The sequence below is a fragment of the Equus caballus genome, chromosome 24 (genome assembly GCF_041296265.1).
Source record: "Equus caballus isolate H_3958 breed thoroughbred chromosome 24, TB-T2T, whole genome shotgun sequence".
In the NCBI taxonomy this organism is placed as follows: domain Eukaryota; kingdom Metazoa; phylum Chordata; class Mammalia; order Perissodactyla; family Equidae; genus Equus; species Equus caballus.
In genome coordinates this window covers 40,078,126-40,092,843 of record NC_091707.1, presented here as the reverse complement: position 1 = coordinate 40,092,843, position 14,718 = coordinate 40,078,126, and positions in this window count along the sequence as shown.

Genomic DNA, 14,718 nt, shown 5'->3' with positions numbered 1-14,718 from the left:
CAATCTGAGCTCTTTTATTGTTGTTAGTCATACATGAAAGCAACTTGGAAACATAATAACTTTTCCAGATTTCTTAGATTAGTAATAACCAAAATTAAATAGAGAAAAAAATATATAAATCCTATGATGTAAATGATTATATCATCTTTCCTTAGAGAAAAAAACTTAATGAGACTCATAAGGCATTAACAGAATTAATTCTTAGGCAGAATCCTGTTTCAAGTTTTATTCCAGCTTGTCTCTATTTCTTGATTGGCATGGCCTTTTTTGTTTGTGAACGATCAGGAAGTGATAATTCTGAATTTTTATGCATTTCTCCAATTGGATTTGCCTAGGTTTTGTATGAAATTTAACGGGCCATGGAATTGAAATTGTCTATTGTTGACCATTGTCGTGCTAGTTGTAATGAACTTTTGGTGTTTGCCCCAGCTGTAAGGTGACGTATTTCAAAGTGGATTGATGACATTATCCTCATATTTTAAATAAGGTTGAGTTGGAAGCTTCGGTGTTTTCTTGGTTAAGAATACTACAGAAAAACAAAGCCACATGTTGTGGCTGACTCTATTAACTTTCTCTTCAGATTTTCACTGAACATTTGATTCATTTTATTTTTAATTACATTCAATTTCTTTCTGCCTTACAACATCTCCTTATAACTCAGATCATTGAACTTTTTTAACCCTTAATCTTGTCACTGATAAATATGTCCTTGTCATGTTTCTCGACCTTTATCTGTTCAGATTGTGCCAGGTTCCATTTGAACAAACTAGTTGGTAGAAATGTGAGGTCCTTATTTGAAGTGATGTGATCCTAACATGTGAGGACTGGTATCATTTATAGTGACACAACAGACGATAAAACTTCTGCTAAATAAAAACACAAATTTTAGGTTCTCTTGGTTATATAAAGAATGAAGAGGTCAGTTTAGTTAGGGCTACTGTGAAATTGGGCTGTAAGTTTGTATATCTACCTCCTGTTGCTTGAAATAACAATCCAGAGATTTTGAGCATGTGATGAAGCAAACTGAAACTTATACTTTACAGTGAATTCAGAAATTATCATGGCAGGGGCTTTCAGGAACTGAAAATATTTAAATCTGGAAATCATTAAGAAAAACAACCCCCGAGATACAACCAGTAATTTGTGGACTCAACAGATTCACAAATTTTTCCTGTCAATAAAGCTAGATTAGAAAAGGATATCCATGTCCATAACAAGGGAAAAGTCAACATATATGTTCACTGACATGTCCCTTATGATAAAGATTCCTTCTTAGATTTCATTTCACGTTGATGATGCTGGTGGATAAAGCTGATGTGATTACAGTCTTTGCTGCATAGGCAACAAATAAATCCTTTACTTTTCTGAGTAATCTTGTAGATAGACGACTCTTCAGTCTTCTACTTCCTGTTGATCCATTCACCCAACACAAACCCCAGAGAGATTATAAACATAGTCACCAAAGTGCAATGATAGCAGGAATCATGTCAACAGACATCCGGCATTGGCAACAGAATAGTGTTACTGTAAGTAATTAAAATACTATTGAGTTCTCAATATAACTCACATCCAAGCATGACAAATACACCAGCATATTTTTGGAATTTGAGAGCAAATCAACTACTAATGCTGTTTACCAACACTAATGGCAAAGATAATACTAATAATGCCACTTTACTTTGTTCATATAACTTTGTTCATAAAATTAATTATTTTCTTAGGATAAAGTTCTTAGATATAGAATTGATGGATCAAAAAACAGCATTTGTATATCCTTAAGGATTTTGATACATCTCCCAGATTGTTCTCCAGAAAGGTACTATTTTACTCTCCCCCTGAGGAAATGTCATAATACCTGTACAGGCATGGGGTCAAGTTGTGCTTTGATGAAAAGTATTTTCACATCATGCGAGGCAGCAGGGAGCAAATTATTTTATCTGTCTTCCTAACAGTGAATGCCCCATTCTTGTTTTTGGTTTATATGTCCTGATTTTGCTTATACGTTTCCTTTGCATGGGCATATATATACTTAGGGAAGTGTGGGGTAAAGAGATCCCACTCAGTTGAAAGGACAAGTTATGATTATTCTAGGCCAAACATGGAATTCCATTTCCTTTATCAGTAACTGGTTTAGACGTGGCCATGAGATATAATATCACTAAAAAAGAGCGAAGTCTATGGTAGGGGGTGGGGGGCCCTTCTAAGAAACAGTTTCCTCTATATAGAAAAGACATTTATGAAGAAAAATGCCCCAGATTTTTTCAGCCTCTGGTTTTAGTTGCGTGCTGATGTGATATCTGCCACTTTGGCAGCCCTCTTGGAAACATGAGGACCAATCTACTACAAAGGCAATATGCTGAGGATAGCCAAATGGAAGATACAAGAAAATCTGGGATCTGGATGCCTATTAACACCCAACGTCCTGTAACAATAATTTTTATTTGTTGCCTAACTCACTTCCATTTTTTTTTCTGTTATTTAAAGCTGAAAGTATCTTGAAACACCTTATTTTCAGCTTCAAGTTTTAAGCATCAATAGCAAATTTGAATGCAAATATGCTAGATGTCCCCTATAAAGTTCTGATGTCTTCAGCATACTCCTACTTATCCAAGTGAATTATTGATAACACAGTACAGAATATAATAGAATCCTAAGGGAAAAGAGATGATATAAAGTCTTCCTAGGCTTTTATAATTATGATAGAGACTTGGGAATGTAGACAGGGGTACAGTATGGGATGAAAAAGCTGAAATTCCATGGTAAATTTTGTCTCTTCCAGACATTACCCACTGCCCCTCACTGTGTTGAAAGAGGGGTAGTGAAATTCATTTTTCCCTTGCTATCTTTCTCCACTTGCCTCATCCTCTATAGAAGAAAACACACAAAATCCAGATTATGCAACCTCCAGAGAAAGGCGATGCATTTTGGAGGTTTCAGGAAGTAGTATGTTGCGGGCTTGGGCTCTGTTTTTGGTTATTTGCTTATTTTAATGCCAGATGCTTTAATTACAGACTGGAAGATAGAGGGAACAGTACAGCATTTCAGAATAAATATGCAAGTTTGCTGTCAATCCATGATAAACAAAGCTATGAATGGCATAGGTGGCTTTAATATTAGCAGTTAAATCATTTTTACCACATGAATTTCCAGTTGGTTAATATTATCATAATTACTGTTACTAGTTATCTACAAGGAGGAAGGAAAAATGAACCTATCTTAGTCTTTTTCATTATATGGGCTTTTTCCATAAGGATTATGATTTGTTTTAAATTTTTAGATGACATAGGCTGAGGCTTGTTCATTTTCTGTGATAATTAGCTTCTGAACAGAATGCTATCTCTCTATGATGTTAGGCATCTTATGGTTTAAAAGCTGTTAAGTAATTCCCCCTCATGGGACCCCAGCAGAACTAAATAATCTAGGTTATAAATTTACTTTTCAGCTTTACTTGAGTTTGTCTGGAGTCCCCTCTGAATTTGGGCAGCAAGGTAATCCAGTGGAAGACAAGTTGTCAGCTACATGAATGACTGGTTAGCGTTTATTGAATCTATAAGACAGAGGATTAGAGACTTTGCTTAGATTCCTTCTCTGTTTCATGCAGTCTGTGGGAAAGTTAAATAAAATGCCTGATGAGTGCACTCCAGGCAAGAAAAGAAAAGGCAGTCCACGTTAACATTGCCAAAGAGGACTTGTAGAGGCGCCAGTGAGGGGTGCAGCCCAAGGAGTGGGGTTGTTTTTCATAAGCAGATTAAGAAATGACTGTGATATCAATGACCTTTTCTGGAATGCAGTTATTATTTTGACTTTAAATTTATGGCTTTTGCTCCTAACAAACATTTTTCAGACTGGAGTTAAGCTTACTAATCACATACACACACACACACTCATTCTCATGCCTGTCTAGCACTTATTTGTTAATTACTTTTTCCTCTAATTCCTTTAGACAGAAAAAGAAAATTGAAAAAAAGAATGGGAAACGGTGCTGAAATTCTTTGTCACGGACCTGACATTAAGCCCTCTAGAATTTCTCTCTCTCCTGGCATCTTGTGCACATTTCTGTTATATAGCACTTACGATAGAACATCATATTTATTTCTTTATCTATCTCCCATCTAAAAATATGTGATTTTTGAAAGTGGGACCTGTATGTTTTATCTCCATATGAACAGCAACTGCTACACAGTAGGCATCCAATAAAAGTCTGGTAAAATTACATAAAATGAATATTTTGAGGGTATATGAATGGCTCCACCTAAAATGAGCCCTTGCTCAGAAATCAGGATGGCTTCATTATTGAATGATTTATCCCAACACAATATGGAGAAATAAAGGTGGCTTCATTATATTTCACTTGGCTTATTCTGGAAAATGAGCTTTGGCTCAGTTGTCTGAGTTATAAGGTAAGCAGGAAATAGACCCAAAAAATTGATGCCACTCCTTTAACTGATTTTGTAAAGAAAGGAATTTTAAGACTACTTTCCTTTGTTTGATTCTTTGCAGAGGCCAGCACAAATGAGTAAAACAGAAATTTAAAATAAACCCAGAAGTTGAACATGACATTGGTAAAATGGGTGAAGTTGTTTATCCAATTCACGATGTGGGAACTGAGACAAGTATTCGAGCTGTGTGCTTTATGGAAACTTCACTGGAAAAGCGCTCTATCACTATTTATTATAGAGGACAAGAAACCTCACTCAATATGATGTAGTTGCTAATGTACCAAAAAATATTATTAAAAAAGACGGAAACCCTTTCAGTGATTGTAGCTGTGAACCCAACCTGAAGATAATTTAATGATAATTGCTAAAAGTGACTTAATTTTACAGTTACAGAATAATGACTAATGAACAGGGGCTGACCAAGGTCATGAAAGAGCATATGTATCAACATCTGGATATCTGAGTTGACATCAATTTCTGACATTGAAAGACCGATTTTGGACAAGATATTTAGCCAATATTTCTTCTGTTTTCTTTATCTGTAAAAAACGAGGTTGGCTGAGATCAGCTTTTATAAATGGTTTTCTGAAGAACATAGTTATAATAAAATGTTAAAAGGCTTAATAAGATATGAATTATCTGGTTAGGAAAGTCAAACACTTATATTTACTGCAGGACCACCCAAAACCTTTATATACTGATATGCAGAATGGCTCTCTAAAACAGAGACTATAGTATGTAGCTGCAAAATTGCATGATTCTATCTGGTACTAAACTAGGCTCGGTCACTTTTCAACCCTAACTACACTAGTTGTATAAATCTATGTAAAGACGTACCAGGCTTTCAAAGATGCTTGCAAACCTCAAAACCTTGCATGAGTGGAAATCATGTTTCACCATCACTTTCAAAACTATTGAAGATATGGTTGTATATCTATTTATTAATAACAACTTAGAAAGGTAAAATACTTTCTCATTAGATATGCCCAGTGCATTACTAACCTATATTAACATGCTAAAGATAAAATTAAGATGGGATTATTTCATGAAGCTATTAAGAATTAAGTTATTGGAGCATTGTTTTTTATGTAATACAATTGGATGAATTTTTCTTCCCCTTGAAGTATCTGCAAGACACTCAAATAGATCTCAGTTATGCTATTATAGTCTGCAGCAATATGTCCTTGCTCTCTGATCACATCATGAACTACTGGAAATACAAAAGGCCAGAGGTGGTAATCCAGGGCATGGGAAACATCTGAGACGACCCAAATGTTTTGACAGATGAGTTTGTGATTTAAGAAAGTACAGTTGTGCCTAATATAAAACTAGAAGTGTCCTTCTTCATGCATGTACGTCAATAAATAATGGTTGAAGAATGAAATTTAAATGCTGGGTACACAGTTACAATTTTCAGAAAGGGCCTCCTTAAATTTTATTAATAAAACATATAAATAATGGCTTTCCCTTTACACCCTAAATTTAGAGCAGAGGAATATTTTGTAGCAAATAGATTGCAATGATGTTTTACTGACATTGGTTTCATAGAGGGTGGAGAGAATGATGGACAAAATGGAGACTAATAGTAAATGTTTAAAACCCAGAGAAAACAATGGCCGTGATGTGACCTTGTATGTAAAAGCTACTGTTTTATCACTCTCAATTCATGATAAGTCCCAATTACAACAAGTATAGAATAGATTAGAGTTAGTTGTCACAGAAAAGTTTTACATTAGACCCTGAAAGGATTGTAGGTTGGACAATATTTCACTGAAGATATACAATCATTACTTCTTATCAATATTTATTGAATGTTCACAAAATCCATGGCATTAGACCCAAAATCACATGGGAGCAAACTAACTCTGGTCAACTTTACATGTAGGAGAACTATTTAGTTCACAGCCCTTGAATTAATCACAATCCTCTCTGGAGCTTGAAGAAGGATCTAGATAAATTACAGTTCTTCCCAGTTCTAACTCTGCAATCCTTTTATGTATGATTGGTGGTGTTAGCCTCTGGTGTACTATTTTCATTCCAAGTAAATACGTCCTTTCTAGTAAAAGTTCCCCTTGTTTGGAGTGCAATTTTTAAAGCATTCTCCAATTCTGCAGAATGGTCTTAAGGAGGCAGTTTAGCAGAAGACATTTTTCTCCCTGGTGCTGGTGGATAGTACTTCAAGAGCTATGCAGACTTAAGATCAAATTAGAAACATGAGAGAACTTACAGAAAATTCTGTTATACAACAGTGAAAATGATGGTCTTGTAGAATGGTACCTTAATAGGAAGATCTCCTCTTGCCCCTTCTCTCCACTCACTTCAGGGGTGGATTTTCCCATCTTAAGTTCCATCAAATCCATCCCATCTCATCGTCATCTTACATTACATTGCAAAACATTACAGACGATTATTGTTGTTTTAGGATCAGTGATGAACAAACGAAAACACTTAGTGACAAGGGTTTTTGAGCTAACTTGAATCTGGCAATCTGGTACTGTCCTAATGATTTCAGAAAACTCCCCTTTATTTCTTCACTTCAGGAAATCAGTGAGAAACTAGCTCTAGGGTAAGAGAAGGGGCTGGATCATCTTTGGGATTGACTGCAATAAAATTTTCAATTGGGTTTTGATTCAGACAGAAGTTCAACTCTGTCATGAAAACAACACAATCTACTGTATTTCCTAATAATTGCAAATATGCCTGTAAAAGACATGAAGCAAAATGCAACCACTTTCCAACAAGTAGACAGACTCAATTAAAAATAAGGAAAGAAACTTTAAAGTTGCCTTGTTTTGTGGGAATATCAACTCAGAAGACAAGAACTGTTGTTTAAAGAGCATTTTTAAAATCTTAGTACATTTTGAGTTCTAAATAAGTCTTACCTAAAACAACTATTGCAGTAAGCAAGTGACCAAAGAAATCTACACTGATAAGCAACTATTTGGGGTTCCTTGGGAAGCCAACAGAAGGTTACAGTTAAGCTTTGGTTTTATAAGGCCTATTTAATTGCAAAGGAGCAAGGACCTTAAAGATTTCTTTAAAGTACAGAATGGACTAAGTTCTTATAAAATAACAGTTCCAAAACTATTACTAGGCAGGGTGGATAAATATTAAATAAAGTATTTGTTTATGTTCTCTATTCATGCACAGTAACCAAGTTTTCTGAAAACAAAATAAAAATCCAGATCTACTGGTGAGGAAAATGTTACAAAGCTTTCAGCACATAGTCAGTTCATTATGCTTGGTAGAGGTTCAATGACAAAGTTTTTAAAAAGAACTTTTAAAAGATTTAAAAAATAATAATAGTGCTATGTAGGCTTGTTTAAAAATATATTGAAGTATTAAAAGACTATGGCAATAATTTACAATACAATCACCATTAAAGATGGACATTTTTGTTGATTTACTTTTTATGTATTATGCATCTTTTTATAATTGATGTCATACTGCACATAAAACTTTATAGCTTTCTTTGTCACTTATAACTATATCATAAGATTTTTGTCTATTTCTTTAAAAATTATAAACATCATTTTAATAGCTGCATAATATTCCATGGTATGGATATGCTACAATTTGCTTACATGTTCCCTCCAGAAACAGGCACTTACAGTGGGTCTCGATAGTTTTGAATTATCTGTGTACATGTCTTTGAAAAAATTTATCATCCACCTAGAATAGGATTTTAATTCAATTATTGAAACAAAGGGTATAAACAATTGTGTTCTTTGTTCAGCTCTCTTTGTTCATAAAGAATACATATTGCTGAAAGAACTTTCAGGTTATATCTAATTTATGGAAGTTTACTAACTGAATTACAACGATGTCCTGACTTCTCACCAGTTGGGGTTATTTTATCATTACCTATTTCTTGAGAATTTTGTATAAAGATATTTGTAGGATGGTTTGATTACTATTAATGTCTTCAAACTTTTATGAACAAAACATTTTTAATATTGTTAGAGACTAGCAAATTAGTTTATTTTGCCTTTTGGGTTACTATGCTTTAATTTCAAGCAATAAAGTTTATCTTGAACCTGAAACACTGAATTTACCTTCAAAAATGATCTCTTTATTGACTTCTTATTCACGCAAATTTCAGTGTATCATAACAAGTTTGTTACATGTGTAGTTAGTAACACCCCTTCCCTTGGTACCTGGGGAGACAAACACCTAAAGGGCTAACTTTACAGAATAGATTACATTCTCCATTTTCAATGAAGAAACACTCGAGGCAAAATACAGCCTGAAGCTTATATCAATCACGCATCTCCCGTCTCCTTGAGAAACACATTTACAGAAGGCCTTAATGCCAGTGAACATTCTTTCTATTTGTTTCCATTCTTTAACTTTTTTAATCATCAAAAATTCCTAAATTATAGGAGAGAAAGTGCATATCTCAATAAAGACATGGTAATTACTCTGAGATAATTTCACCTTTAGGTGGTTATCTTATCCTGGATGTGCAGAATTCTAAGGGAGTCTTCTATTATCAAGTGAATAATAATTAAAGCATTTCAGCATAATGTCCTGGATATCTGGGTAATAAATACCATCTTAAGAATGAATTACCTATGAATATATTTAATTGCCAACTTCTATTTTGGGGGGATTATATTAAAATGTAAAAAATGTTTTAGAAACTAAATATTAAAACCAAGTCTACTGGTAGGATTCCGGGAAGATGGCAGAATAGGTAGCACTAGGAATCTGTCTCCCCGCCTAGATAATAATTGCACTGGCATAATCTGTCTGATGTAACTATTTGGGAACTCTAGAGTCTGTGGAAGCCGTGAAACTTTCAGGGGAAGGAGAAAAATCTCTGCTTGCAGATGATATGATCTTCATATGTAGAAAACCATAAAGATTACACACACATACACACAAATCGTTAGAACAAATGAATGAATTCAGCAAAGTAGCAGGGTACAAAGTCAACACACAAAAATCAGTTGCATTTTTATACACAAACAGTGAATAATCTTAAAAGGAAATTACAAAAACATTTTCATTTGCAATAGCATCAAAAAGAATAAAACACTTAGGAATTAACTTAACCAAGGAGATGAAAGACTTGCACGATGAAATCTACAAAACATTGCTGAAAGAGACTAAAGAAGACATAAATAGACGGAAACACTTTCCATGCTTGTGTACCGGAAGATTTAATATTGTTGAAATGTCAATACTATACAAAATGATCTACACTTTCAATGCAATCTATATCAAAATCCCAATGATGTTTTTTGCAAAAATAACAAAACACATCATAAAATTCATATGGAATCTCAGTGGACCCTGAATATCCAAAACAATCTTGAAATAGAAGAATAAAACTAGAGTACTCAGAATTCCTAATTACAAAACTTACGGCAAAGCTACAGTAAATCAAAACATTGTGGTATTGGCATAAAGACACATACACAAACACACACATATATATGTGGAAATTCTGCAATATTGATATATATGTATATAATGGAATAGAATAGAGAGTCTAGAAATAATCACTCACATATATGGACAAAACTGTGCTATGGGGAAAGGACAGTTTTTTCAAAAAATGGGAAAATGGGATATCTACATATCATAAATCTGATAAGGGATTAATATCCAGAATATATAGAGAACTCCAAAAGCTCAATAACAAAAAACAACCTGATTCAAAAGTGGGCAAAGGATTTGAATAGACATTTCTTCAGAGATGATATGTGAATGGCCAACAAGCACATGAGAAGATGCTCAACACCACTAATCATTAGGGAATGCCAATTAAATCTACAATGAGATATCACCTCACACCTATCAGGATGGGTACTATCAAAAAAGCACAAAACAGTAAGTCGGTGAGGATGTGGAAAAATTGGAACTCTTGTGCACTGTTGGTAGATATGACTGCAAAATGGCATAGCCATTGTAGAAAACAGTATGGTGGTCCCTTAAAAATTAAAAATAGAATTAACATATAATTCAGCAATTTCACTTCTGGGTGTATACCCAAAATAATTGAAAGTAGGGTCTCCAAGAGACATCTGTACACCTATGTTCATAGCAGCATTATTCACAATAGATAAAACATAAAAGCAACCCAAGTGTCCATCAACTGATGGATGGATAAGCAAAATGTGGTACACACATATAATGGAAGATTATTCAGCCTTAAAAAGGAAGGAAATTCTTCAATGTGCTACTACATGAATGAACTGTGCTGACATTACGCTAGGTGAAATAAGCCAATCATAAAAAGACAAATACTGTATGATTCCACTTATATGAGGTAGTTAGAGCAGTCAAAATCATTAAGGCAGAAAGTAAAATGGTGCTTTCTGGAGGCTGGGGGGAGGGGAGAATGGGGACTTATTGGTTAGTGGGCATAGGATTTCAGTTTTACAAGATGAAAAGAGTTATGGGGATGGACGGTGGTGGTGGTTGCACAACAATGTGAATGTATTTAAAACCACTGAACTGTACACTTAAAAATGTTTTAGATGGTAAGTGCTATGTTATGTTTACTTTACCACACACACAAAAAACAGGTCTACATACTACTTCTACACCCTACTACTCTTAATTGACTTCCCCACTTTACTGCTTTCTACAACTTGATGAAATTTTCAATTGCTTTCTAAAATTTACAAGTATTGGATTTTCTTTGATCTGAATCATGGATAAAAACACATTACACCAAAATTTTAAATTCCGCTACTGTTAAAATGCACTGCAGGGACCTATGAAAACACTGTCTACTAAATAAATATATGTTGATGTTTCCTGTGTAATTGCTTTCACAGGGACACTAAATATATTCCATAGATTGTAAGGCAATCCTAAGTCAGAAGAGACACTGAGAGTCTAAATAATGTAAATGCTTGTCTTGAATCATGGAGGAAAACCCAAGAACCATTCTTCTTACCGTTATTTCAACAGCCACTGCTTTGTTTTTCTGAAAGGCAAATAATTGGAGCTACCCATGTATATCATGGTTATTTCTGAATCCCTATGCCCCTGTCTGGTGAAATTACTATGCTTCTTGGCTCTTGCTAACAGATTCTTATAATACTGGGATTCCAGTGACCTTGGGAGCAATGATAGTCCCACAGAAACATCTCCATTCTTAGAATTAGTTCACATTGGGTTATCTTGATTTCAGCTTTTGGTGTGTATATAAGCAAAAGTATTTCTATCATACGGTGAAAGAATTTTAACTAAATTTATCCACAACTCCAGAAATATATTTAAACAGAGAAAAGCAGACTCTTTATACAGAAAAAAATGTAATTGTGTTGATAAAAAGCAATAAAATATAATCAACATTTTTCAGTTCATGGTTTTTGTAGACATTTACACAAAATTAAACAGTTATGTATGATGTAAGAAAATTGGTGGAGCAAAATGGATTCTTTATCCTCATCTTGGTCAATAAAACTGAAGTATAGAGTGATATTAGACCACTAATTAAGGGATTTCTCTTCCAAATTACCTCACCTAATCTGTACAAGTTGTATTACTTCTTTGTATCTCAGTTATATTATCTCTAATATGAGAAAGAAACCAGATAATATGCTAACTTTATTTTCCAATTTGACTTTGATTCCAAGATTTCATATTGATAGTTTACTTGTTAATGTCCTACCTCATTTCTGAAAGACTCGTGGTGCCTCACAGAAGTAAACATAGCAAAAGCACAATTATAAGTGAGAGTTGAAGAGGGTAAAGGTAGAGAAAGTAATTCAAAATCAGAAAGAACGTTAATGCACAGTACCTACATTTTCTCTGTGTACCTACGTGAGAAATTTGCAACCTCAACACAATTACAATTGACAATAACTGTATGTGATGAAAACTAATAATTGCAATTATAGAATGATTTAAAAATTATTTGGGGGAACTATTTTAATGTTACTATTGACTCTTTATATTCATTATGAGTGTGTATATGGTTGATTTCTTGCTATAATAGCTTACATTAAAGGCCTCAATTCTTCATTGCTCTCTTTTAGGCTGACCTTTGCCATGTGACTTTGCAGTACCTCCCACTAAAGTGGTAGAGTGTATTTCTTTGCCTGAGTCTGGGCTTAATCTTGTGGCCTGTTTTGGCCAGTAGAACGTCATTAGACATGACGTTACTACACAAGTACTTTCATAGAAAGTTCTTGTGCAGTTGAACTCTTGTGCTTCTGCCATGGCTAAGAGATGAACATGCCCGGACTAGCCTGCTAGGTTCAGGAGGAGGATAAGGCCTATGTGCAAGAGAGTTGCCCAGTTTTACACAGCCTAGATAAGACAACCTCATGCTGAATGCTGCAGATGTGTGAGAAGTCAATTTTTATTATTATATATCACTGAAATTTCCAGGGATTTGTTATGTGGTATTAGTATTCCAATATATCTAATACAGCATTATTATTTTTCACGGCTCATGGTGCCCTATGGCTCAGACACACAGAGGGGTGAGTCAGGTATATCTTCTACCTTAAAATAACAGTTAAAGTTGGAAACTGTATAATGTCAAGAATGAAGTGAGTCCCCTTCCCAAGTCTCACGTTCTACACTGGAGCTGGGTACAACGAGTTTCTAGAGGGCCAAGCCAAAACATAAACCATTTTTTGAACGAGCTTAATTGTGATAGAATATGGGTATGAGAACATCTCTTTCTAACATCTGATTGTTTTTATTTCCGTTATTCTTAATGGGATTTATGTTCTAATAGGATTCAGTTCTATTATTGAAGTCAGCCATAAATGTTTAATTCGTAAATATTAATGCTTTAAGTAAAGAAATAGTTGGACATGTAGACTTCTGGACATCTTATAGTTGTGGGAAGTAAGCCTATGAACGCTAAGTCTCTACTTCTAATAGAACAGCCTTGGAAAAAAGAAGCCAGAGAGGAGCTGGTCCTTCTTGAAGAAGAATAACAATGCGGTTGATCACAAGCCACAACCCCACTCTATTCCTCTCTGGAATGGGATGAGGTGGTGATCCAATTCCAAGTAGCATAATTGGAATCCAGAATTATCAATACAACCTCATTTGACACCAGCTATGTTCGTCCCATCCAGAAGCTGAGAGTATGCTACCATGGCGCCAAAGATGAGGGGACATGTGGCTAACAGCTATAATAGGACTGTTAAACAGTTCGTGAAATAAGTCATGAGAACTACGACACATTGATAATTTTGATCTTTGACAGTGGGGGAAAATGTCACATTTCTTCGGGAATTTTTTTTTTCATTAAAACCTTCCTTTGCAAAAATCTAATACTTTAAAATGATCTGCTGTCTATAATGTTGTTACTCTGGGCCTATAAAAATATCTTGTGATAAATTGCAATGCAAATTTGAGGCATTTTCTTTTATAAATTGGCAAAGTATTTGGCTAATATTTCATAGAGATAGGGAAGTATCATGAAATTTGGCAGCAGACAGGCTGCAATTCAAATCCCAGATCTGTAATTTTCTATACTGAGTGCTCTGGGTCAATTCCTTAACCTCTAAGTCATCAGCTTCATCAGCTGTAAAATGTATTTTGATACCACCTACCTCACAGGATTGTGGGATACATAAAGATATAAAATGAGTTTAGCATACTGTATAGCACTAATTCTAGAATTATCTTAAATTAATATATTTAAGCTTCTAGAATTAATAACTCACTATTTACTTAAAAATCTAACATGGGCTTTGAGGCTCCAAAGCGTGAGGGTTTTACTTGATATTTCACTCTTCATTTAAAGGATTATGAAGTTTTCTTGTCAAAATGAAATCATATGAATTACGAAAGCTCAAGATGGTGAGAATAAAGGACAGAGTAATTGAAAAAAATTAATTGTTCTCTTAATTCAGTGTGCCAAAAGATAAACTAAGCCATGTTAAAAATATTGAGAGTTTGAACAAAAATCTCTCTCAATCGGGCAGCGCCAAACCGGAAGTGGTTAGGAGGATTCCCCCGACAGAGTTAGGGGGAAGACATTAAGAAGAGCAGGCAAAGCAAGGAAATTATTTAATTGGCTATAGCTTAAGTTGCCTTATTTGGGAAAGCCTAGTTGGCAGTGATTGAGTATCCTCAGTTTCAAACCCAGAAGCTCAATTTTTTAACCTTGAGCCATTTACAGGCTTAGATGTTGGTTTGCTTACATTGGCTAACAAGGCATTAGAATCATTTCAGTCTAATGGCCTTCTTTAATTAGACAAGTATACCCTTTTTTTCTCTACCTTTAAAAGCCATGTTTTTCTCTTGTATCATTAATGCATTTCCATCTTATTCTTATTCTAAGTTTATT